The sequence below is a fragment of the Cynoglossus semilaevis genome, chromosome 9 (assembly GCF_000523025.1).
Source record: "Cynoglossus semilaevis isolate Cse_v1.0 chromosome 9, Cse_v1.0, whole genome shotgun sequence".
NCBI lineage: Eukaryota > Metazoa > Chordata > Actinopteri > Pleuronectiformes > Cynoglossidae > Cynoglossus > Cynoglossus semilaevis.
Genome location: NC_024315.1, coordinates 12265395 through 12292161, shown reverse-complemented (window position 1 = coordinate 12292161; position 26767 = coordinate 12265395). Strand labels below are relative to the sequence as shown.

Here is a 26767-nt window from a genome sequence, read left to right as displayed (position 1 = left end):
TTGGTCGTGCTGGTGATTAAATTCCCAGTCTCAGAGGAGAGCAGATGCTATTGTTTCCTGCCTTTGGGTGCCATGAACAGAATGAGACTTGAGATACCCATTCTGGCTCTAACCTCCTTGCAGTTGCTCCGGATCTATGAGTACCGACATGTAGTGGGATGAAACTAGAGGGAAATATATGGTTGCCATTACCCCAAGGTCTGCCAGCTTAACCTGTCTCATAGATCTCACCGCTAGTCCTCTGCCTCGTCGTACTGAGACTCATTTCCCCAAAGCTGATTTTTTTAAAAAACAAGCTCTATCCGTCTGTTGTTGTTGTTTTTTTTTCCTGAATTTATTCACATATGTATGAGTATCTGGAAGATATCTGCCCTTTTGTTAGGCGTCAAAAAATACTTACCTCCCCAACAATCATGTACGTGAAGTGGTCCCAGTGGTGGCCAAAAGGTGGCACTGCGATTCTGTGATTTCCGTGTGGGAGCTGTCTATGGTGCTGAATGCAAATCGGTCCGATCTACTGTTGCAAGCGGAAGTGAGAGAGAGTGCAGAAAGAGAGAGAGAGAGAAGGCGAGATTAAGTGAATATAAACAAGAAGAAAAGGATAAGAAATAAAAAAGAAAGACAAGGAGGGTAGGATTTAAAGGCGTGACAAAGAAGAGGAGGGGTGAGCAAAAAAAAAGTGGGAGAAATTGATGGTCAGGGACGGAAGAGGGGAAGGATCGGTGTGAAGGCAAAAGAAGAGAGGATTTTTAGAAAAAAGAAAAAGATTATAACACAAAGGGAAGTGAAGGAGAAAATGCATAAATAAAAGCAAGTATAAAGACGAGATCCGAATAGGGAAAAAGGCAATAAATTGCACGGAACACAAAAAGGAGGAAGAAAATGGGAGGGAGAGAGGTAAAGTGAAAGGGAAGGATTAAGCCATGCTTCCCATTTCAATACAACTGAAGGCAGGTTAAAGAGGAAACAGACTCACCCTGTAGGCATTTAGCAAGCCTTGTATTAGCTGAATGCAGAGAGTGGTGAACAGAGAGCAAAGGAGGTGTAGGTGGGGGATGATGGGTGAAGGAATGAATAAGAAGATACTGGCAGGGGGAGGAGGAGGAGGAAGTAAAAGAAAAAACAGAGTGAAAAGACTTAGGAGATTATGGTACGGCTGATGAGGTGAGAGAAGATAAGAACAAGAGCCAAAACAACAAGTAGAAGAAAAGGTGGGATGAAGAACAACAAACTAAAAGAATGACCACAACAGTAACTGACTCTGCGTGTCCATGTGCGTCACACGACGGTGTACATGCGGCTCCGTGTTTGTTTGTGTCTATTGTGGCGTCGACGGCGCTCATGTGGACACGAGAGTAAAAGAGTGGAGAAACAGACGTCGACAGCTTGAGCTACGAGGCGGCGGAAGACATTATGTGTGTCGTGTCCGTCTGTGCCTGTGCTTTGGTGTGTGTTTGTTTGTGCGCGTGCGTGTGTGTTGATGATCTCTGATGCAGTGGGAGCAGCAGTACAGTATGCATGACACAGATAGCGGGATTTATGCTCTCCACAAGACAGATGGTGACAGGGGAAGCCTTTGCTTCCCTCTGTTTCCCCTGTGTGGCTCTCTCTGTCTGTCGACTCCTACCCAATTCTCCCGCTCACTAACCCTTTCCACCAGCCCTTCTGCTGCATGTTTGCTTTGCTTTGTCATATTCTGACAATTATCCTGTAATGGGATTGTCAAAGTCAAAAGCCCCTATCATCCGTGGCCTCTTAGTCTCTGCAGACTAGTGGAGGGTGGAAAAAGGGTTTACCCAGAGGAGCTGACCCTTAGCAGAAAAGTGACGGTCCTCAGCACATTCTATGTTCTCCAGGAATGAGACGACTGAGAAAGACCTCTAGGAGAGACAGTATACTCCCACATGTCAATATTGTCCATTCTATTCAAAGTCTTTTTGTGGAACTACTTTTTTAAAATTACAATTAACAAGGTATTTTTTAAATAATAATGAGATATAATTAAGTATCTGCCTTGTTTTTTTTTAAAAGAAAGAACATTCATGCTACTAATATTTACTGCAGGAGACTCACATCAGTGCCCACACCTGGCAGCTCTAATGAAAAAGTGACCACATCTTTACGACTCCTACCTTCCTGAGTTCAGGGTGATGCATCCACACTGGAATAAACCACTTCCAGAAAATTGCAAAAATCATAAATCTGACTGTGCTGGGCTAAAAGGTGTCAAACCTCTACTGCCTGGCCTGGCTATTTCTGAAATACTGTATTAGGAGTATTGGAGTATTAAGTTACACCTATCATTTAACACCCCTACCATGGAATAAGCCAGGTGAAACAAAACAAAAAAATAAATCAGTAATCAGTCAACAATCGTCAATAATCTACTGCATACCATCTCAAGACGTCAAGATGCTAGAATTCAAGTTATACAAGTATCCACAATGCAATGGTACAACTTCATTTTGACACAATGCTGTTTCAATATGCTGCTCCTTGAAATACTCCGAGGCCAAACTCAAAAGATAGATCTTAACCGAATTATTTCAACAATAGCACATTGGAATTTCCTGTGTTGAGCACCATGTCGTTTTAACAGAATTCTTGCATTTGAAAAGAGCGTTAAATATGAAGAACAGATGTACATAATAATGGGTAACGTAGTACATCATCACAGTGCAATTTCACAAATTTACTACGCTAGAAGAATCTGAAATACTTTGTCTCTTGCCTGAATTTATCACCACCCTTTGCTCCACTTCTCTCTTCTGGGTGTTCACTACAGAAAGTCTCTAACTGATGCTCTGTTTCAAATCTCTTCTCTTTTTTTTAATGCCAGATTTTTAAGGATGCTGAAATATAATTCTTTTACTACCAGGTCTCACCGGCAAATGTGACAAAGTCTTCATTATTTTGAGATAAGTTCTGAGTGTCTGAAGGCATCGTGGTAAGAAACTCCATGCACCCATGCCTCTCTCACTACTTTCACGTCAGATTTCTTAGTGGAGGGAAACCCCTGCTTAGTACAAAGACTGTGCTCCGTCTTCGTGGGCTGCCTCCTTCTCTGCACCGAGTTCTGAGTAGTTAACTTTAGAAAGTTACCCTTACATATCTAGACATAGGATTGAAGTTAGGAAAACCATGATTCTTTGTTTCTGCATTTTTCTCCCCTTCAATCAGTCTTCTAAATAACATACAGAATTTTTATTCATATATTGTGATACTTAGAGGTTACTTTTAAATGAACAAAAGCTTTCTCTGAAGAATGAGTCCATTAGCATTCCGATCTTTTAATACTAGTTCTAGACATGCCGCTTCAAGAAAAATGTAACTTCTCAAAGTGGTATGCAGTGGTTGAAGTGATGACTCAGAAAGTACATTCTTTTATATACGTTTCCCAATAAATAATGTCAAGTTTGTGCCTGAGACTAAGTTATGCCCAATGTGCCTGAAGTGGCACAAAAAGAATAGAATTAGCATCCACCAAATGCTTGATCCTTGTAGGCAAGGGTTTATAGATCCATCCATCCATCCATCCATCCACTTTTATCCGCTTATTCGTTACCATTTATTAACTTTATTGGTATTTTATTCCAATAAAGTGAAAAGAAAGTATCAGACCATGCACTAAAGTCAGGGAATATAACATCCAATGTTCCCCATGTCAGTCAAAATTTAATTTTGGACCCAAAGTAAATTAAAAGGAAAGAATTATCAGCCATTCCTCATAAAAATGCAGACTATTTTTTCTTAGTGTATTATTACCTGGAACACAGTGTTCCTCATAGGCAGAAGCACTTGTGACTCCATGAGAACAAGGCTGAGTCTTCTCTGAGAGAACCAGCTCCCAGCTTGGATACCATGAATTTTAAACTACCTTGTTTTGGATAAAACTTAATGTTAGCACTGTGTGTACCATGTGGGCTTGAACTGTCCGTTAGTGATGCTGTTGTAGGCTACACACCTAGGGGGATTTCCCAGGACGCCAAGCTCATCTTTACAGCTCGATCACGCTATTAATGCATCACTTAATAGCTCAGCAAATTCCCTCTCTCACTCTCACCCTCTACTTTCTGCCAGATTTTTTTTTGCTTGTACTGTATGTATTTCAGTGACTGCTTGCCACCTACTCTGCAGGCGCCATTGTTCTGCTCTACACCCACATCTTCAATTATTGCAGTTTGACATAATAGTGATGTTAGCACTAAAGTTAGCAGCGGCGGCGAGAGAAAAACGGCTGAGGAAAAAAAGAAAAAATCCAAAGAAAGCCACTTGCAGTTGTTATAGTAGTCTAACACATAAAGGTTAAACAATAGTCAACTGTTGTTTTAAATTACCCAAGCCTTTCATTATAGACTTTAAGTTGTCTCAGACTTGTCGACAAACACATATTCAGCTGTTTCATCTTCCTGTTCTCTTAGTGGAGCAGATGAAATATTTCAGTCCCGGTTTCATGACACGCCCACACACTGTTGCCTGCTCTGTTGTCTTTTCTCTCTGGTAATACACTGTGTATATGTGTATATGTGTGTGTGCATTCATGCTCACAATATTGTTCCATTACCAGGGGGATAAGGCTTCTAATTTTCCTTGAACACGGTCATATCTTGTCTGCACAGAAACAGGAAACAAATGCGACACGGAGCCGAGTGAGACGTAGATCCCACTGCTGCAATTCGCCAATGTCATACCTTCTAACAGTATGCCCCCCCCCTCCCATGAGTGTACACAAATGTGAATACCTTATGCATGCAAAGTCAAGATCTTACTTAAAGACATGCTGTTTTACCTCGCCGTGACAGATCTTAGATTTTTTTTTTTTTTATGCGTTTCCTATTTTGCATGTGTGTGTTTGTGCCTGCAGCCCCTACGGCATGTGTCAATCATCGCTGTTGTTTTTGAATGAGCTTCACTGGGAGATGAGGGCCCTTTTGATTCAATCACCAGGGGGAGGCACACGAGGGGTATCACACACGCACAGACGGAAAAGAAACTTCCTTTTCATACCTCACTTCAGAACCTCTAAAATGTACACACTGGCGGGCTGCAGTAGGACTAACAAAGACTCCGGCAGATATGTACTAACAAGTGTGCACAGTTCAACCGCAGCATCGCTGCCACGCATGTCGGCGAACACCTCCATCTTAATCAAATCATCGGAGACAGAGAGAGGGAGAGAAGGAGGAAGACAGAGAGTCCAACCTGTAGGGAAGAAGGATGTGAAAGGTAGGAACAGGCAAATGGCACGAGGGAAAGTTGAATTTGTTTTAGCAAGGTATGCACAGAAGTGATGGCTGGACGGAGGGGAGATGGGTGGACGAAGGGGAGATGGGTGGACGAAGGGGAGATGGGTGGGAGGGCGTGAGTGACAGACGGAGATGAGTGTCTGGTCAGGGGGCTGCAGGCTTGTCTCGCGCTGTAGAGAAGGTGCAGACAGCATGTGGGCTACCTTGGCCTGCTCACCTTGGAGTGCTAGTAATTGGCACTTAGCATTAAATAGTGCCTCTCCCCCTGGGATAATAAGCCTACAGGAGAAAAGAAAGAAGCGTGCACCCGAGAGGCTAAAAAAAGGCTTCATTGCATGAGCAAATACGAGCTCCAGAGGAATGTTCCATAATGACTACAGTTAATTGCATTCAATGGCCTCAAAAATCACATGTGGTTTTCCAGGTTTGGTGTATTTAAATTGCAGATTAGATTCCAAACAAACAAATGGGCTCAGCAGTTAGACATCTGTAAAACAACGAGATAAAGGTTTGTGTCGAGGTCGGACGGCATTTGAGGGCTTATATTTCTTAAAGCGGTTGAAGTGATTACTCAGAAAGTCCATTCTGTTATATACTTTTTCAATAAACAATGTCAAGTTTGTGCCTGAGACCAATTTTTTTTTTAAAGTGAGAATGATAAAAGGTTGCACAAAAAGAGTAAAATCAAAAGTGAGAATGATAAAAGGTTGCACAAAAAGAGTAAAATCAGCACCCAGGGGTGCCTGTGATAGTGGTATCACAGGCATTTGAGGGTAAAAGGTTCCGAGACAATTTTTATGGCAATAAAGCTATTTCTCTACATGTTTGAAACATGTTGTTTCTGTCTGAGAATTCGTTTTCTTGTAAAGTCTACTTCTTTGGCACAGTTTGGGCAGACAAAATATTGTATCACAAAGATATCATGATGAACTGTATCAAAGCTGCTAATTATAAACCTACAAAATTGTACAATTGCACCATCTTTTTAGCACACCCATGCATATTGTCTACGTATTCAAGCCAAGACCACACCCCCAAATAAAATTCAAATTATCTGTGCTGTGCCGGTTTTACACTCACGTCAGAACTTAAACGCATTAAAGGGAGATATTTGGCCTGAAGACAAACTCACACCTGCATCTGCCCTGTCACTGGAGCAGGCGGTGGTAGTGAACCATTGCATATTTACTGACTTACTGAAAAAAAAGAAAGAAAAACACCTCAGCTCCATTTCATAACCAGTGGACACTTTCTGTACTGGAGACAGCAATTAACTTCAAACCACCCTCTCACCGCTGCCTCAGAGCCGGCACGCGATTGACTCTGTTGCAGGGACTTTTGCAACCGAGGTGCATTAAATGAGCCCGGCACACACACAGACCTCACCGCTCCATGTGTTTCTGCTTGACACACAGTGAATATGCATTTTGCCACATGAAGACCTTGTGCATATTACACTGGAAATGGTTAACCACTGACATCAGTTTATGAACATAGTAATTAAAGATGCCTGGACACACACACACACACACACATAGGCACACACAAAGATTCTCCTTCTCCCCCTCCAGGGACCTAATTATTGCCACATATGAGCCGAAAGAAGCTCCTTCATATTATTAACACAGTTCCATTTTCTTGTTAATATTCAAGGAAACCTTAGCAAAAAAAAACCCCTGCTCTCGCTGTCAAAAAAAAAAAAAGCATCAGGATTAAATAAATATTTCTCTGTTCCTCCCCTGTCAGAGTCAAAGCCTGAGGAAGAGCTGATGTTACTGATGACAGGTTTTTCAGAATTTGAAGAGGGAAAGAAAAGCATGAATATTAAGAATCCTCTTTGCTCTGACCTTTTATTCTGTCTTACACCGTAGACATTTCTTTGTCTTTTTTACCTCAAATTTTCCCATCTCTCCAGTCAGGGAATCGCACTGGTAAAATGGTTCACTTTGAATTTAAGTGGACCCTTCTCTGCATTTTTCAAACAACCCAGAACCGAGAAGTGCAGCTTTTTTTTTTTTTTTTGCAGCTTCAAAAGCTACATTCACAGCCAAATGATGCAGTATTTTGTTGTTGTTTTTTTGACAGAGGTGATAAGCAGCCAGCGTGGGCTGGAATCTGGTGTACAACTGATATAGCTTTTATCTGCTTCCATTTTCACTTCTCTCACTGCCTTACACTTAGCCACCCACACATTCAGCCGCAGTTGTACTTTTGTGCCACTGGACATGGGGGATAAAGTGTTAAAGTCGCCTTCGCTGCAGCAGCAAACGCAGGGCAGAGATCTGAGGAGATCCTTTAAGCTTCCTCTGCCTCGCGACTGAAGCACACTAAGAGAGAAGGCAGCGACGAGATGCTGCGTCTTATGTGGCCTGTTCTGAACACAGCTGAATATGTGATGACGATTCTTGATACACATCCACGTTCCTGTGATGTCAAATTCTTTTTTACACTTATTCTGTTATTCCACTCTACATCTCACTTTCAGTGCCTGCATCAAAACTGCAGGAAGAGACGTATACAATATTTATGAAGTGACCTGCTGGTGAAATGGCATCTCTCTCTCTCTTTTTTTCATGTATGTGAGGCATGTTATTTACATCATATATAGCATAATAAATAGACAGGTCTTTGTACTTCTGCCACAAATTCCTATTGATGATGATGATAAATAATAACTTTTGATTTCTTAAAAAAAATACATACAACACAATAGTCACAAATTCGCTGGATTTTCTAACTGTAAAACTCACCCTGATATTTTATACTATTTATTTTGTTTGACAAAATATGTATCATATATTGGTAAAAGAGAACAATTAATTAATTAAAAAAATTGATAAATGAATGCAAAAAATATCTCTCAAGGGTAAAATGCTAGTGGCTAGTTAGTGGCCTGATTTGGGGAAGTCCATGGGTCAGAAGAGGCCCCCGAGCCAGAAGTTTAAGATCCCTGATTTAGAGCGCACAATTAACCCAATCCTGCATTTTTTCGACTGTGGAAGGAAAGGTGACAAAAAAGGTATAAATGGCCGGGACTGAAAATGTAAACACCAAAAATAACTACTCTTATCCATTTGTCTTTGCGAAGTCCAGATACGTAAAAAGGACACTAACACATACAACAAAATTGTCAGAAGTATGGAAGAAGTTGGACGTCTGTCTTCAGAACCATTTAATCCACAACAGCAGCTGTGATTGCCCCCAAAGAGCTGCACTATTGAGGCAAAGTCCAACGAAAAATTAACTTTTTACCATTTTATCTACTCTGGACCAACACACCAAAACTTTCCGCCTCCTTCTGCAAGACGTCTCATGTGAAAATAACTTTTCTCTGCTCTACTGACCGAGACTTATCGAACAGTCTGGCCAGTAGAGCAGAGATATTAGCTTCTTTTTTTTTTTTATTTTTTTTTTTTTTGAGTGAGACTTGTCCTTGACACAACCTGAAAAAAAGGTCAAAGTCTGGACAGGCAGTTCACAGGTGTCAATCAATAAGTCAGCCACACTTGTGGTCTCCTATTCTTCTCCCATCATGGCTTTAGATAGTATTACCGAGTGGAGGAGGTGAGTGTGATGTTTGACTGGAGGCTAACATGATCCTGATACACTCACTGACAGAGACGACAAAGAAAATGTCAGGTGGAGAACTGGATAGAATGTTACAGAGCAGAGAAAGAGAGAGACAGAGCGAGCGATAAGGATGAGCAGAAGACATTTGGAAAGGTTGTTTAAAAAGAATAATTCACAACTTGTATTATTAGTATTTGCGTTTGTTTAATTTATGAATTAGTTCATCATTTTACTCATCATTTATATTTTTATTTGTTCACTAAAACAAAGTTAATTATTATAAGAGCTGCAGCCAATCACAGATAAATCCATCCTGGACAGTTCACTCGTCCCTCACAAAAATTTCATTCACACTTGTGGTCAATTTAATGTGAATTACCTTAGAGTCAACAACTGTCAATGGACAACACTTTTTGATTTGATACAATATCACTTACTTTTTTGGCATTTTTTTAAATACCAAAACTGATATTAACTTAAGCCAGTATAACATGTAACAAATATTGGCCATTTAAAATTTTTAAATTTATTTTTTATAACGTATTGGTCATTACAATTTACATTACTTTTTGGGGGTGGGAGGTGTTACAGCACAAAAGCATGTATTTGGCAAGTTACCCTAAATTTTGGAAATGACAAATCTTTGTTTATTAATTAGTATTGATTCTTAATGAGAGTTATATAAACTACTATCAACAAATCTCACTCACACACACACACACTTTTTGACATGGTATGTTTCATGGAAAATTTTGGAAAAAACATATTTTTACAGCTTTAAGGACAAGAATTACAAATTACCAAGGTTCTGAGTTAGACTCGGTCTTCACAGTTGATTGCGTACTGCGTCCAATCAAATATGCACCATCACTTGTCCTGCTTTACTAAATATTTGTTTCTCAATGTGATTATATTTACCCCCTTGTTGATGTCTACACTGGTCTACCGTCTGGGCCTAATTTGTACAAGTATTTCCATTTAGTTCTAATGGCCAGTTTTTATATGGCCTTTCAATAACTGTGTCCAGCACATGTCCACTGACATTGATTGACCAGAGCCAGACACGGGTAGACGAACGTGGGATCTTTCATTCAGTAGACACCCTGCTCTACCTGCTCGCCTACAGCCATTACATACAGTACATACACACTGCTGTGAATAAAAATGTCTGCCTAAACTGCCAACCAAACAAAATGTTCACACTAGACACTACACAGCAGTCAGTTCTGACACGTCCCAGAGGTTTGTTGACAAGAGCTGTCAACATTTGACCCAAGTCAAATATAACTGAGACTCTTAAAAAGACTGTTGTACTCTTCTGAGTGTAGAGACTCTCAGTCTGGCAGTCTCTAAAAAAATGATTTGCAGCGATCCACCTGGGAGCTCAAATATTGATGGACGTTTGCTGAGTTGTTTTTGTTTTTTTTTTCTCTACCTTGAGGATCTGTCCACTTGAGTAAAGTGAGTAAAAAAAAGAGAAGATTTTAGGTGTAGTGGAGAAAAATAATCCCACGAATGAAAGATTTCACATAATCTAAACTGAGTTCACTAGTGTGTGATATCTTGTTTTTAAAGCTTTAGAGACTTCATCAATACCCTTCTGTGTGGGATAAACATATACCATTGGCGTTTCCCGCCGAGGCCTTCAGTGGCATCCTGCCTGAACAAATGAATATCTTCCTGACAACATTATGTCTTATAGAAGCCATCCATAATATGCAGAAATGTAGGCTACCAAGTCGTTATTTCCTAGATAACCGAGTTGCCAATTCAGTTACAGCTGCGACATATTCACCAAAAAGCATCGATAATAACATTTTCCATAACAATATTATTAAAAAGACCAAATGCATTTTACTCATCAAAACCTGACTAGTTGTACACAAAATGTCCCCTCCTCTTTTTCCTTGAGACGGGTCAAACAGATAGTTTTCCGATGACGTCACGCTACTACACATAGTTCTGTAGTCCGCCATCTTTTGTGGCAAAACAGCGTATAGATAGATATTAAATACACAAAAGAACACCGATAATGGTAAATACCTGTGTTGTGTGGGGTTCTACCAAACGATCTGGGAATGGAGATCGCAAGATGAAGATTTTTGACATAAAGGGATTCGGTCACCGCTGACGGAGGATATTTCGACAGAAAGAAGGATGCTATGGCAATGGTAACTACATTATACTTTTATTTAATTCATATGTTCAATGTCAATAAAATTAAAATATATCAAAATGTACTTGTAGTTGTGTCTAGTGAATCTCTATGCAACAATTCTGTCTGTGATTTAATATTCTTGTCTTTTGTTGTCATTATCGATTGTTTACGTCTACCTATTCGTGTCTTTTGCCACACAACATGGCCGACGGCGTGATGCATCATGGGTAGATGCAGTTAGAAGGCCATGCTATACCAGCTTTATGCCAATTCAAAGTCTGATTGGTTATCTTGGTAATCCTTGGTTGGTAATGTCGTTGCCATTCATTTAGGCCAACGCCTGCAGTACTAACTCTAAAGGCCTTAGGGCTGATTTCTTTTAACCTGGCAACGCAGGAGGCTGGAGTGTGATTGGATAAAAACTTGAGGTTACACGACAGGGAGCAGCGCGAGCAGAGAAAAACAAGAGCGAAAAATGAATGACTAGAACAGAATACTCTGTATTATTTTATGAATATTCATGATAAATATAGTGAAAAATAAGTCATTCATTCCTATACTGTTTAAGCCAGCTGGTCTTGATAGTACGCCACTGGCATGTACACATCAATCACTGGAGGAGAAATGCTGAATGTAACGTAGTGTCTTCATCCGAGACGTACAGACTGTATATTTCCTACTTTCCTCATCAGGCGTGAGGAAATGTGAAACTCGATATAGTCTTTCACTGGAGCACTTACTTCGTAATCACCTTTCATAATCAAGCTGTCGACTGTATAATTACTCACCGCTGACAATGAAAAGAACTGACATGGCTGTGTGTAACTGTAGCTGAACAATACTGCCGCACGAACACCCGATAAAGCAGCGTTCCCTTTTAAAACAAACCGAAAGTTAGTTTGTCGTTGAATTTGATGAAAAACAAAAGATTAAATTTGCTATAAAAAGGGTACACTCCAAAATAGAAAAAAAAAACCAAAACGGTTTTATTTGTCAAACATTAAGTGATTTAGAATGTACTAAAACTTTCAAAGCTTTCAAAGCTACTTTTTGGCTGTTTTGAAGTGTAACTTTTTCGCCCTGCTCAGTCTAGTCCCCTGGACAGTCGTTTTCCTTTTCTTGAAATGAAACCTGTTATTAAATAATTAAAGATTGAACTACCTTCAAAGAGGAAATGTAGCCCAATGGAAGAGGCTCTGTGGTGCAACAGATAGAGCATTGGACCATATTTGCAGTTTTTGGGCAACTAAGCAGTACCTCCAGAAATAGTTGGGATGGTATGGCACACTACAGAACAGAACAGAAAACAGAACTCCTCAAAGGGCCGCTGGGTGAGTAGGGACACTGTACTCACGTGTATGAACATTTAGGACGGCCCCCAGTGGCTGTATTGCTTATCAACAGGTATGCGCTGATGTTAATACTAGTTTTCAATATTGTTACTATTATCTGATACTGATACTAAACCTCAAAAACATGTGCAGATCCAGTACAACTTTTAGCCACAACCAACTGTTTGAGAGTCAGCCACTGTTATATGGTTTCCTCCAGCACTTCAATGTCTCTTTGCCCTAACCTGATTGTCAACAATGACGGTCAAGATCAAACACGGAAGCCAGTTTATTCCAACTTTGGAAAAAAACAACCCAAACAAGTAAAAAGACTGACTGAAAATACTTGACAATTGTACTTAACAACCATGTAAATGTTAAACACATGCTTGCAGTGACCTTTCAACCTATTTTCTAGGGGAGTCCGATAGTATCGGCCAACCGATATTATTAGTCCAATATTAGCATAATTATGTAAGACCCGATATGCCGATATGTGGACCATATTGGCATATAAGATATCGGCAAAAAGTTAATATCCCAACGGACATCCAAACTATTTACCTGCATAAAAGGAAAGTAAATAAGACTTAATTGTCATACTGTACCTGTGATCAGTGTCTAATTAATGTATGACCCAATTTCCAAGTCAAAGTACCCAGCAGAATGTGCAAACATAGTGGAAAAACAGTAGGTATTTTACTAATATCCTCCTTCCTTTTGTGCGCATAATCGAAGTTTAAGTGATTTTGTGTCGCAAATTTAACTTTTCGTCCCAAGTCCACTAACTTTTCTGGAAGGGGAGTTTGTACATTTGAAGTCATTATCAGTGTTCCAGTCCATTACAGGCTCCTTCTTCGAGGACGTTACTCACATGTCATTAGCTCATGTTTTCCACACTGTTTCTCCCCTTCCTTAAGGAGTTGTTTAAAGTCTGCAGAGTAGCATTGGAGCCATGTTTCTACACACAGTCTACTGCCCAAAGCTCCAGCTCAGAGATGCTCGGTGGGTCTCAACCAAGACGAAGTTGTTCCAAGGATGTGGAGGAGAAAACAATAACTTCGCCGTACTCCGAGACCACGACATTAACAGCCGTCAAAAGAGTTCTGAAATCCTCGCAGCTCTAAGTGCCTTAATTAAATCTGCACAGTTCTGCCTGGTGTCTTCGTCAAATCAAATGGAGCACTGATTGCCAGACTTCTTTAAAAGCTGACAGATGCTGCTAATTGGCATTCACCCAAAAACAAGCAATCTTCACGCAATTAAGTGCAGCTTCCACGAGTTGCCTTCGAGAAGCAGATGCAGCCGAGTGGGTCAGAGCGTCATTAAGGGTCTCGTTATCGCAAATTGTGATTCCTCATTAAAAATACGCCACCATAGGAGAAAGGTGAGAGGGGAGATTAACGACAAGAGAGGTGAAAAGTGTTCCAAGTCACAAGGGTTATATTGATGAGATGCAGAGACACAGTGGAAGATGACAGAAATGTGTGTACTGCATTTGCATTTTTTTTTTTTTCGCACTGTTATTACCCTGGTGTCTTCACTAAGTTATGGAGAAAGGTGATTCAAAGTTTTTGGATCCCAGGTTTGCTAAAAAAAAAACCCACATTTTAATAAATCAGTATTTGTACTCACACTTTTTAATGGTGGTGAAGGTGCCTGGTTTTTCTTCTAGACTGTATCCGGATCTGTGCTTCAGTGGTGAAGGAGGGAAGTTGTTTTCTCTGAGATGCCTCCAGGACCTCGTGGACCACGTTGGGGTTCTTAACCAGTGGTTCTGTTTTTGTTTTTCTGAAACCTAAAACAGAATAAGATTGGTCATAAAACACTGTATTACATAAAAACAATATTTATCTTCTAATCTCTGACCTAGACCACAGAAAATGTTGCGTATTCAATGATTTTATTGAATTAGACACACGACAGAGGACAGGGCGGCTTCAACACTCGACTTTGACCACTGCAGTTATATTTAAATAAAAATAGTGGTTCCATTCTCATTTAAAACGCTGCAATCTTTTGAAAGTTTTAGGTACCGTATTTTCCAAACCATACAGTAAGTCGAACTTTTTTTTCATCATTTGGCTGTGTTTGTGACTTATACTCAGATGCGACTAATATATTAAAGATGTATAATTTCACATGTGGTATCATACAGTTGTTTTAATAGGTAAATAAATAAATATTACAAGGACTATATTATTTTCGGTCGAGATCGGAAGCAGAAATTAAGTGTTTGGACAATATCGGCATTGGCAAAAAGTCAATATCAGACATCGCTAGCTAAAACCATTTAAAAATACCACACATAACTAAGAACATATAAAACACCAACACATAAAACATACACATGTATAAACAATTAGCGAGCACAAGCTAAGAATCTAAAACACATGAGGAAATACTAAAAACAAACATCAACATTTTTTGATTGCAAACATGTTTTTATCTCTCAGTCAACATCAACATTTTTTGATTGCAAACATATTTTTATCTCTCTGTCTTTGTGCAGGTAAATACATTTTGTCCCACCAAACTTCTGTTCTTTGTCATATTAATTCCGTGCTGAGAGAACACAAAATACTGACAATTACATTTGCCCGTACAGCAGAGAAGTCAAATTTATCGTCCATCGGCGAACTGTCACAGAATAAACACTAACACGAACAACACAGCGACACCTGTACCTGGGAGTCTAACGCTCGTTGTTAAACACACACTAACCAGATGAAAAAGGACTTGAAACATAAAAACACACTTTGAGTCACAAGGCACAAATTTATAGTGCCGTTAAAAATGCGAGCTATTACACAGCCGGTGTGGAAAGTAGATTAAAGTGGGAGTGGATCTGTCCTGTCGGCTGTGTGCGAAATGAGAAATGCAGCTCCTCTGTGCAGACGAACAGTTAAATCAGATTATTGATGCCACACAGCCAATAATGTCATAACTACAGATAGCATAATAACTGTCAATGATGTAACAGTTTTTTAATATAATAAAAGTCAGTAACATAATAACTCACCAGTAAGCTAATAGGATTCCTGAGACAATAGCTAATACCTTTCTTTTTCTCCCTGATGTAATAATGTCTTATGCCATCACAAGTTATTATCATACGGATTCAGTACATTTGCTCTTTATTATTATATTACAGTGACAAATTACTTCTAAAATATAGAATAATCCATAATGTAAGAGAAAAAAAACATAGTATTTATGGTTCATTTCTGTTGTCTTGACAACCAGTCAAAGCGCCCTAATGTAATGTGTGGTCCACAAAACACACTCCACTTAAATATGTTCTTCCTTCCACGATGGAAAATTTAGGAATAACTTAATCTACGTGTTCATTTACTGGATGCTGACTCACAGTTTAACCATATGTACGCATTGGTGTTTTGGGTGAACATACTTGAACATCTGCCAAGAAGAAGAGGAAATAAAAGGCAGCATCTGTACAGTAACATCAGATCGGCCTCGGCCCTTCTCACCGTGGGGGATCATTAAAGAAGCCCCTCCCACTCCCACACCTCCGCACGCATCATTAAAAACTTTTTTTTCTCCAAAGATAATTAATGGAAGATGCCGGGCGACTTGTCTTGTCACATCATCTACTGTACAACAGTAAGAACCACCTGCTCTCAGTTCTGGTTGTTAGTGCAGCAAATGTTTCGAACAGCTGGGCAGCGCTAGCTAAGACCAGCCCAAAGCTGTCCGCTTCTTAATTGACATTTCATTCAATCCTTTGTTATTGACGGGAGCATCGGGGCTTCAGTTAGCTTGTTAGCTTCTAAATGCAAGTACGAGAACAACTAAGGAACTTTAGTACAAAATGTCTTTTTGTTCTTACGACATCCTCAACCTATGATGATTCGTGGTTATTTCCCATAAATTTATTCACAAATTCTTGTTCAATGAAGATTCATTTTATTTTTAAAAATTTTGCAGGAGAACTAGCTGGTGAGCAATTTAGATGAATACATAGTCACATGTCACGATATGCGGAAAGCGGCTTTGTTAACATTCGCTGGTTGTACGGCAAACATTGGATTGCGCTACATTCGCTTTTTTCGTTTGTGTTGGTTTTTTTTGGACATTGCCTCTGGGCCAAAGAGCCACCCTTGTCCAGGCCTCTCTTGTATTTGACTTCCTGGTTAAATAAAGTAAACGTTTTTGCAGGAACTTCATCAGTTTCACTGACATTTTAACGTAATCTCTAATCTGGACACACTGGAAGAATGCAAAGGCTGGATTCCAATATCGAGGCACAAGATGTAAGGACACATTTTAATGCCAAAGGCAGGTGGCGTGGCTCACTTCCACTACTTCCTTTGGAACTAATGACAACACACTCACTCATGTCAATGAAAGAACCAGGGCTTCATTGCAGAACTCTATGATATACTGTAAGTTCCCTACAGAAAAAGTCCCTTTAATGTCAATGCGTGAACATGTTCAGTGTGCACCGTGAATAATAGCTGAGTGATGCCACACTTGCGATTTATGTTTGCACCAACACATGCACATCGCCACACAAACAAAGTGGGAGAGAGAAAGAAAGAGAGAGAGAGAGGGAGAGAGAGAGAGCATTATCGTGCAGCTCTGCTCAGATTGATGTGTCACATTACGCATTTCCATGCAGCCATAAGCTATGATCACTATCAGCCAGGCTGGCTTTGATGCACATCCTCTCATTCCCTCTGACTCACTCTCTGCTTTGTCACACGGCGATCTAGACGCCTGTGGTTCCAGGAGAGTGACACACAGTTGCTGTTCGTGTGTGTGTGTGTGTTTGTGTATTTGCAGAGCAGTGTGTATTACAGCTGTGTACACCCCGCGCATCTCGGTGTTTGCATGCTCAGATAAGTGGGTTTCCGCTCATCTTTTTCCACTCAGAATGCAGATCATGTCTCTTGTGTGGTGACGGTTTCCCAGTGAGGCTGCTGATAAGTTAAAGGCACCTGACACAACACTGCATTTTTTTTGTCTTTATCTTCTTAATGTCTATAGATTTTTGAAAAATGTCATCCCAAACTTGTCTGTACAGGGTGCAGATAATCACAGAGAGAGAAAAAAAAAAAAGAAAAACAGAAAATTCAACACAAACCTAACAACCCTCCCACACGTACATGCGAAGACCATGCAACTTCAGCCGATTCATGATGTGAACCAGTGACCTTTTCACTGAAGGCCAGCCTGTCGATGGATATTGAAGTATTTATATTTGTATAAAGGCTGCAAGATTGAGGACCACCATAATTGCCACGGCTCTTTAATTATTGCCCTTTCCACGTCATGTATCATTAACGAGAAAAAATTCAATCCCATGATCCTCCGGGTTTATTAACACATCACACCACTGTTGCAGCGTATGTGGGTGATAGAGCTGTATGTTCAAGAAGGACACGAGTCGATTTCAACCTCTAATTAATCTAAAGCTAATCTAAAAAAAAGGCATTTGTTGCACGACTCGGAGGTAGTTAAACAGGAAACCTTTGTCATTTCTTTCACAAAGAAACCAGACAGTTAAACAAGCAAGATTATTAATTAAAAAAAAATGAGAAGAAAAATAGAAGTTGGAAATTGCATATTTATATATCTCTGCTCTTCGAAGCACAAACAAGTCAATTACTTGAGTTTATAACATTTCATTTTCCACATTTATAGAATGGCTTCAGTCTTTATCTTATCTAAAGTATAACAATAATTTACGTTCCAAAAACAACCTTTTTAGATAAAACAGGCTGTAGTCACAGACGTTTGCCAACAAACTGTATATCCTTTTTTCTTTTTTAGTTGAAGACTGAGGTAAGAACAGCAGTAATTTGCTGCTTCTGTCCTACTTTTGCTGCCTTTTATAACTTAGGCCAGTGTTTTCCAACCTCTTAGCGCGTCATTAGAGATCATCATTATCCAATTTTGCTCATTTTGTCATAAAAATGATAACAAAATCTTACTCCAAATAATTAGTCTATGTAACAATGAGAGAGAGAGCAACTCAGAGTATCAGATTGAGCCATCAGCTCAAAACTTCACTCTTCAACTTTTCACAGGTGATTAAAGTTTCCCCATTATCAGATTTTCTATTTTCAACCAGGAAACACATTTACACAGCAATTGAGGCAAAAAAAAAAAAAAATCACGAACACAAAATAAAAGTTACACCAAAAAAGTGCAACAGTAACACATTACAAGAAACACAATTATCATATGATATTTGTGTTACTGTTTAAAAATAATAATTCATCTTCGCATTCATCGTGACCCTGCGCTCTGCTTGAAATTCAAAGAGACTTTATAAAGTTTAACAACTCGACCTTAGCAACGGCAAACACAGCAAATCCTCCCAATTAACCAACAACAAAGTGCCAGACAAAAGCTGTGAAAAGTTGACTGCAGTCTCTGGCTGCTTGTCTTTCCTCATCACAAACCAATCCCAAACTAATCTGCGGATTTATTTGCCAAAACCTGAAACTAATGAGTGCATTCATTTGCCTAAGTGTTTGAGACTCTTCTTTGAAATAATGCCATTAAATCTGACGTCGGTAATCGATAGGCAAATGAAGCAAACACATATTTCACCGGAGACAGCGGCTCCAGCTGCTGCGATGAGGCCATTCGCTGCTCGTCTTTGTGTTGTGACAGACTGAATATTGTTGAGCTTTGGACTCTTGATTGGGAAACACACGGCCGTTTTCTAAATGCCACTTTAGCCTTTGGGAAATTGTAATCAACTACCTTCTGGTATTTTATAGGCGAAATTATGAATAGAAAATAATTTGCTGTCAGCCATTGACAAAGGAATAATTTGCATATTACTGCAGCCGCCATTGCCGACAGCAGCAGTTGTCAATATGTTGAAAACCAACTGAATTATTTTTTTATTTTTTCCATTCCAAAACATTTTTTTTTTCATTGCTTGGTGAGGTTTAAAACACGTGGTATATGTTTATGTAATTACAAAATACAAGCTATGCAGTTAGGGCTTCCAAGCATCCTGATTTGTGCACAAGTGCATGGCATCGTGATGTCAGAATGTCTATAACAGAATCATTATTACCTAACTGAGCCAGAGCGGGTCATTTTTAGTGACCACTTAGTTAATCAACTGCTCAAGAAGGCTAAAAAAAACAACAACAAAAAAAACAAAACAAAAAAACCCCAGAAATAAATACTACATAAATGTAGGAAATGAAGAAAAGTGGGGCGCAATCTGTGGCTCCTAACGAGTTAATGTCAAATGCAAGAAAAAAAAGTTCCACCCTATATGTTCCTGGTGGTAGAACAAAACATGCAAACTTCGTCAACAGTTAGTTAGTTAGTATAGGCCAGATTTTTGAGGTTCTTTGAGCCAAAAGTGGCCGACGAGCCAGGGGTTTGAGACCCTTGCTTCAAAGTGATGTGGTTTTACTTTGCAGTTTAAAGGCCAATTTATTTTCTTTTTTGGGGGGTGGCGGGGTGGGGCACCTTGAGGAGGTCAGTCCTTCTCTGCGGCTGACTGACACTCTTCATGGGTCTCTGCAGCCACTGCTGCTGTTCTGTCATCTTTGGATGACAGCGGAGTGGCATACTGTGGTCCCATGCGGCACTGATGTCTCTTTTGCGAGCTAAAATCTCTGATTTATCATCACTTTCAGGACAAGCCGTGCCTGCTGTGCTATTCCCACGGCTGTAAGTGACAGCATGTACCTGCTATTACAGCGAGCGTTTCTCCAAATGCCAGTATTTGACTCATTAGCATAGCGATGTGGTACATGATCTGTTTCGAGAGTGCACAGTTGTTGTATTAAGTTTTTTTTTTTTTTCTCACTGTGTTTTGGTGATTATTTTCACATTCTTCTCCACCTTGGTGATGGCAGCAGATAGAGGTGACAGACTGATGGTCCTGAACTGAAGATTCATCACATGGTTAAACATCTAGTTCTTCACGGTGAAACATCAGGTGCGACGCGTCCTCTTTAATAATACCTGGTGGCTGATAAAAGAAACTGCGCTGACAGGTTGAAGGTTTTTTCATTAAAAAAAGAGGCTTCTTTTACAGAAAGCTCTGCATCCTTCAGATATTAGTAAAGATTTTGCACTAACTTTAGACATCTGGCATGTGTCTTATGCTTCATACAGTTTGAGATTGGACATCTGTGATGCCTTATATGCAAAAGCTAATATTATACAGGATGATGGGACGTCTGTGATCTCATCCGTGCGTCTATAGTCTGCATAACCCCTAATTTCACTTTTATACAAGCATTCAGGCCAACACTTTTTAATATGGTCCAGCTATTAAGTACTGACATGTCACAATGAGTCAGGCTGACACAGCAATAAGAGCACGACTGTGGTAGACAAGGTACCGTATTAACAGAAAACAGAGAAAATGCTGAATCCATGATAATAATAGTGAAAGTGCAGTTAGAGGAAGAATAATATATTAAAAAAAGCTTCAATTTCTGCCAAAATGCAGGCATTAATTACACTTCCTGTTTTCAAGGGAAAAAGCAAAAAAAAACAAAAACTAAACCAGTTTTGTTAAATCCCATACAAATTGGCTTACTATTAAATAACCAGTTTTGTTAAATCCCATACAAATTAGCTTACTATTAAATAAATAATAATAAACAATCCACAAGTTGTTTATTTTGTCAGGATACAACTCCTAGCTTAGTCTAAGTTAACAACGCTGCCTATTCAACATGAAGCATGAAGGTTTTAAAAGAACACTTCATTTTCTTTCTACTTAAGGACAATGATGTTTTTCTGATTTTTTTTAGAGGATCCATTCTGTTTACAGGTCAAAGTAAATGGAGAAAGAAGTACTTTGTCAAGACCTAACTTAATTCACAACATTTTTGTTTCTAGTGACCTCTCTCCGCTGGCCTTTTGCTGCCGTTGGGAAACTGATTGAGGTCAAGACAGACTGCATTCTTGGAATTTTCGCTGAACATGAAAAAAACATTAAGGAGAAGTTAAGGATTTGTGGAAGCGAAGGCTAAGTTAATAATTCTACATCGGTGATTTGGTTTTCAAATTCAAACTCAAACTCAGGCCTGGGGGCCAAATCTGGCCCGCAGTGTAATCTTCTCAAATGTGTACTAGAGTGTACTAGTAGATTTCGTCTTGGTTTTTAAATTTTGGCCCACTGTGAATTTGAGTTTGACAACCCTGCCCTAAAGGGTACAATACATGCGACTTTAGTCCGGAGAACTTTGGAAAGAGCTGCATTTTCTTTGTGGATCTAGAGGATCTAGAGATTGCGAGACAGTCAGGAGTGGTGAAAAAGTAAGTCAGGGTGGTGCAGGACACGTGTAAGGCCAGCAGGGCTGCAGTAAGGTTGTGTAAGGAGTGACAGATGAGTTCAAGATAGATCCAGGGCTAACATGACGGTCTGGCTCTGAGCCCCATTTTGTTTGCCTTGTTGATGGACAGTTTGACAGATCAAGGTCAAGCAGGAGGCTCCATGGACCATGATGGTTGCAGAAAATACTGTCATCTGTGGTGAGATTAGGGGGGAAGTTAAAGAAAACCTAGAGAGGTGAAGGTCAACAGGAGCAAGAAGAAAACATCTAGTATGGAATGGATGGACACGAGTGTCAGAGGTGATTTGTGACAGACAAATTGCAGTGAAGTTGAAAGGTCAGGTTTACGAGACAGCAGTGAGATCTGCTATGATGTACGGTTCAGAGAAAGACAAAAGCCTGAGCTGGAAGAGATAAAGATGCTGAGATCTTCACTGGGTTTGGAGATACGGTTAGAGAGGAGAGGTGGAGATGGTTTGGACATGAGCTGAGGACAATGCCATCTCCATGTTTAAGATGGCGCTTCGGGATTTGTGGATGTAGTGAAAGAGGACATGGAGGTTGTCAGTGTGATGGTAGAGGAGGAGGGGATAGAAGAAGAAATGTAATTCAGGGGTTTTCCTACTATAAATTAGTTCATACAACTTTACCTCACATCCGATATTGGTACTGAAATCTGGAGTAAATGCTAATACCAATATCCATGGTATTAGCATTATGTATCAGAAAAGGGCAGGGTATAGTTGTTGTTGTTGTTTTTTTTCCAATGTACAATCCTGAAATTAAAAAAAAAACAACTGAACCCCCCCCCCAAAAACAAATACTTGCAATTTTCTTTTCCCTTTCTTTAAAAAGTCAAATATTTAAATGGCTATGAAATAAGTATGAGATGGTGTGTTTTTCTTTTTTTCTTTCGATTCACAAACTATTTTGCAGTAAAACGAAAACCACAGTGCTGGTGAAGAGGGAATACAATAATGTTCCCCAAGAATATTTTTTCATAACACAAACACCAGTGCAAAGTTGTTTTAATTAGTGAAACAATTGATGTCATTGTTGAGCAAAGCGTGGACACTGTTGTTCCCGCGCATTGTGTCCAATTTATTTAGACTAATAGCACATTTAAAAAAGAAAATATTGGTTCTTGCAATTACGATGTGAGTGGGACACATTGCATTTGATGATTATTTTATTAAAAAGGAAGGTAATGGCATTCTATTTGTGTAGCCTCCTATGTGAACCAAAACCCCGCAGACACATAAACAGAGATTGTACTTCAAAAAGACGGCGGTGGAAGAAAAGTGTCTCTGTTTTTCTCATATTCCTTTAGAAACAATAAACAACATCTTTTAAGTCGGGCAAAAAAAAAAAAAAAAAAGGAAGAAGGAAAGAAAAAAAAATACTCTCGCGGTGGCACGGCAGCGACTCGCTCGGCATGGGAGAGGCAAGGAGTTTTGAAGGGGAGCAGGAGGAAGTAAAAGAGACAGTGTCTGAAAATAAACAGTTCTCCTGAGATGCACAGCTTTTTTAGGTGTGTGTCGCTGCGATGACAAAGATCTCTCAAGGTGTGTGTGTGTGTGTGTGTGTGTGTGTTTAAGCAATCAAACAAGGTGATTTCAGTGGCTATGCATTACCGTATTTTCCGGACTATAAGTTGCACTTTTTTCATCCTCATACTCAGGTGCAACTTATATATTAAAATATATAATTTCACATATTTGTTATTTTCACACAGACAGTCACTAGAGGGCGATGGTGTGACTTAACTCTAGCCTTGTGTACCAGTATCTGCTAGTTCGTTATTTTCACACAGACAGTCACTAGAGGGCACTGGTGTGACTTATACTCCGGAGCGACTTATATGTTTTTTTTTTTCCCCTCTTCATTATGTATTGACTTATAGTCCGAAAAATACAGTAATTGTGAAATATGCGTTAACTTCTTAAAAAAACAAATCTCCTTGCTGCATGTATGAATATAATATGTTTAAGATAACTGTATAAATAACAGACAAATGCAACGTTTAAATTCTACTCCAAAAGTTACTGTAGCCCTTCAAGGACAAACTGGGAGCTCAAAAACTGGCCGCAGACTACTTGAGTGGAACTGGTTCGCCTCCACAGTGATGGACCATAACTCAATCACGCCAGGACTCAACATAAACTACTCCTCTTACAGTCTTACATCAGACTGCATTAAAGGAACAAACATTAGCTGCCATAAATTCAAGACTTCATTTGCTTCAGAAGTTTTTTCTTTTCTTAAAAGGATCCTGTAGATATGGACACATTAGCGGTAACAAGTAGCAGAGCCAACATTGAGTCACAGTGATGGTGCTGCAGTCAATGATAAACAGGTGTCACAGACAAGCAGACACTAATGCTAGTATTTTTAGCCAACAGTGGAAAAAAAAAAAAAAACATCTGATATATTCCGACTTGGTTTTCCTCACACCCTGGTTCACACTAAAAATATTTACTTGATCACTTGTGTCATTCAAATACTAATATGTACTTGTTATACTTCTGTCATCATTCTTTACCATCTTGTCCAAAAATATTTGCACAAGTAAAGAGCTGGAGTGAGGAGACAACTTCTGATGGAATTTTACCAAGCTGAAAAAAATATTCTGGCTCCTTGTGAACACAGGCTATACATTTTACTATACATGTACTTTTGCATGGCATGCCTGTATTGCACTAGGGGTGCAACGAACAGCTGGTCACAATGCACTGAACTAATATCAAGTGTTGACAGCCGCCTCCTATAACTGACCTTTAACTGGCTCTGTTATTCAGTCCCCAACCACACTGAGCATGAACTGCAATACTGCATACAACAACGTAGCCTCAGAATTCAAAACAAACAATAACTTTAAATTCCACTGTTATCTGGCTCTGAACAGACTCCAATGAAAATATATATATATATATATATCAAAGATTGAAAGTAATCGTCCATTAGAGTTTTCAGGTTTTGAGATGGCATTTGGTGATTTGGTTCAAGGGATTTTTTTATTTTTTTATTTTTGAAATGTGTGTTATTTGATGCTATTGATTTTGATTAATTATTAAATGTGACATTACTTGTTAAATTTGATTTTTGTTGGGCAAATAGGGCTTAGAAAATGTAATGAAAATCATCACAACAGCCTGTGTACAGTTTAAACCAGCGGTGTCAAACATATGGCCCTCAGACCAAAACCGACCCGTCCGGGGGTTCAATACGGCCTGGCTTGAAGAACATTGAAACTGAAAAATCGCACAAACACGACATGTTTTGTCAAATATTACATTAAATATATACTTTTTCTAACATATTTGAACTTATTGGCGTGGAAAAGGGGACAGTGGGCAAATAGGGCTTAGAAAATGTAATGAAAATCATCACAACAGCCTGTGTACAGTTTAAACCAGCGGTGTCAAACATATGGCCCTCAGACCAAAACCGGCCCGTCCGGGGGTTCAATATGGCCTGGCTTGAAGAACATTGAAACTGAAAAATCGCACAAACACTACATGTTTTGTCAAATATTACATTAAATATATACTTTTTCTAACATATTTGAACTTATTGGCATGAAAAAGGGGACAGAGGAGAAAACATGGACTTGTTATTTATTGGTAATTATGTTATAATTGTACTGGTCATTTGACACCTAATCAGGCTGTATGTGGCCTCTGAACCAAAATGAGTTTGACACCCCTGGTTTAAGCCAATGATCTCCAATGCCTGGGGGCCACTTACAGCCCACAAAGTTCTCAAATATGGCCAAATATTAATTATTAATTTAGTTGGTCATTCAGGCATATAAAAAAACAACTTTGTCATAGCGGTTACATAAACAGTATTTAATAAAAACAAAAACTGAACATCAAACACTGATGAGGTCCTACCATGACATGATGACGGCAGCGGTGGCCCTCAGTTCATTTTGGTTTAGGCTGTTCAGGGCTGTGGGAGAGAAAGGCAAACCTGGATCAATTGTGTGCCCCTCTAATACAAAAGGTAGAAAAGATTCAGTCTGCTTCTCTAACATACAGCTGTTGTTATCCATCAATCAGTTTGACAAAATCCCCGGAACCAATTATCTGACATGAAAACTCCCGCCTGCTCCCGTTGCCAGTGAAAACTTTTGCTGTTTATTACGTTTTTTTTTTTCTTCTTTTCTGTAGACTTCTTGTCGAAAAATTCCAGCAGAGGCAGGTGGTTGACGAAAAGATCTGTTACAGCGAGTCACGGCGTTCAACAACACATCGCCTCAATGGAATAAGACTATCAGGTTATCAGGTTAAAGTGCTGTAGTGCACTGGTTCCCAAACTTTGTCTGACAGACCAAGGTTGGTTCATAAGAAATTTTTCACGCACCCCTCCAAAAAAACTCACGCACACACACACCAATACTTCATCCTCTGCTTTTCAATAACGCGGAACTTCCGTCAAAAATGTGTCTATTTCATGCTAGCATTGCCAACTCTGGTCAGTTGGCAGGAGTGAGTGTTTATTTTCTGTATGTGGGCAGGGGCGGGGATGAACAAAAACAAAAACAAAAGCGAGAATTAAAAAATAACAGTCAATTCACACCGCCTTCAACCAAATTTTTTGCCAGCCTCTTGTTAAACATTTACAGCATTGGACGATATGCCGTGTTACGTTGCTATAAACGGCTCTGCGCCCCCTCTAAGGGCCGCACCCCACACTTTGGGAACCTGTCCCTTAGTGTAACCCTAACTGACCAGTAGAGAGCAGGAAGTGTGTGTTTGAGGTGCTCTGGACAGTAGTATAGTGGCAAGGATTCTAAAGGTGTTGATGAAAGTAGACCTGAAGGCACCAGAGAGATTACCACCACTAAAACACTAGGTTGTCTTCTGTTACACATTTTATACTAATTAAATATTATATTTATATTAATTGAATTATATCTGGTGTCCTACCTCTGGTCTCGTCTCCAGATGTTGGACTTCCTATGTTTCAGTCTTTACCCTCTAACTCTTTCTCCTGTCCCTGCCTCCTGTATTTCCCTCCACAGTGATTGCATCATCCTTCCCACCTGTGTCTCGTTAACTCCTCAACTGCCTTTGTATGTGAACCAACCAATTTGCTTTTTCTTTATTTTTTAAATTGAAACCAATGTTTCTTTTTCTGTAGTTCACATTTGTTTGATACCTG

The 26767-nt window shown here is 39.5% G+C and overlaps 1 long non-coding RNA gene across 1 annotated transcript; it reads right to left on the bottom strand.

The window, feature by feature from the left end:
- Positions 1 to 26767, bottom strand: LOC112487464 (uncharacterized). The gene is made up of 5 exons (XR_003050553.1): positions 26533 to 26767; positions 25495 to 25552; positions 13941 to 14103; positions 401 to 517; positions 1 to 164 (listed from the first exon to the last, which is right to left on the bottom strand). It is a non-coding gene; the product is annotated as an uncharacterized LOC112487464 (long non-coding RNA).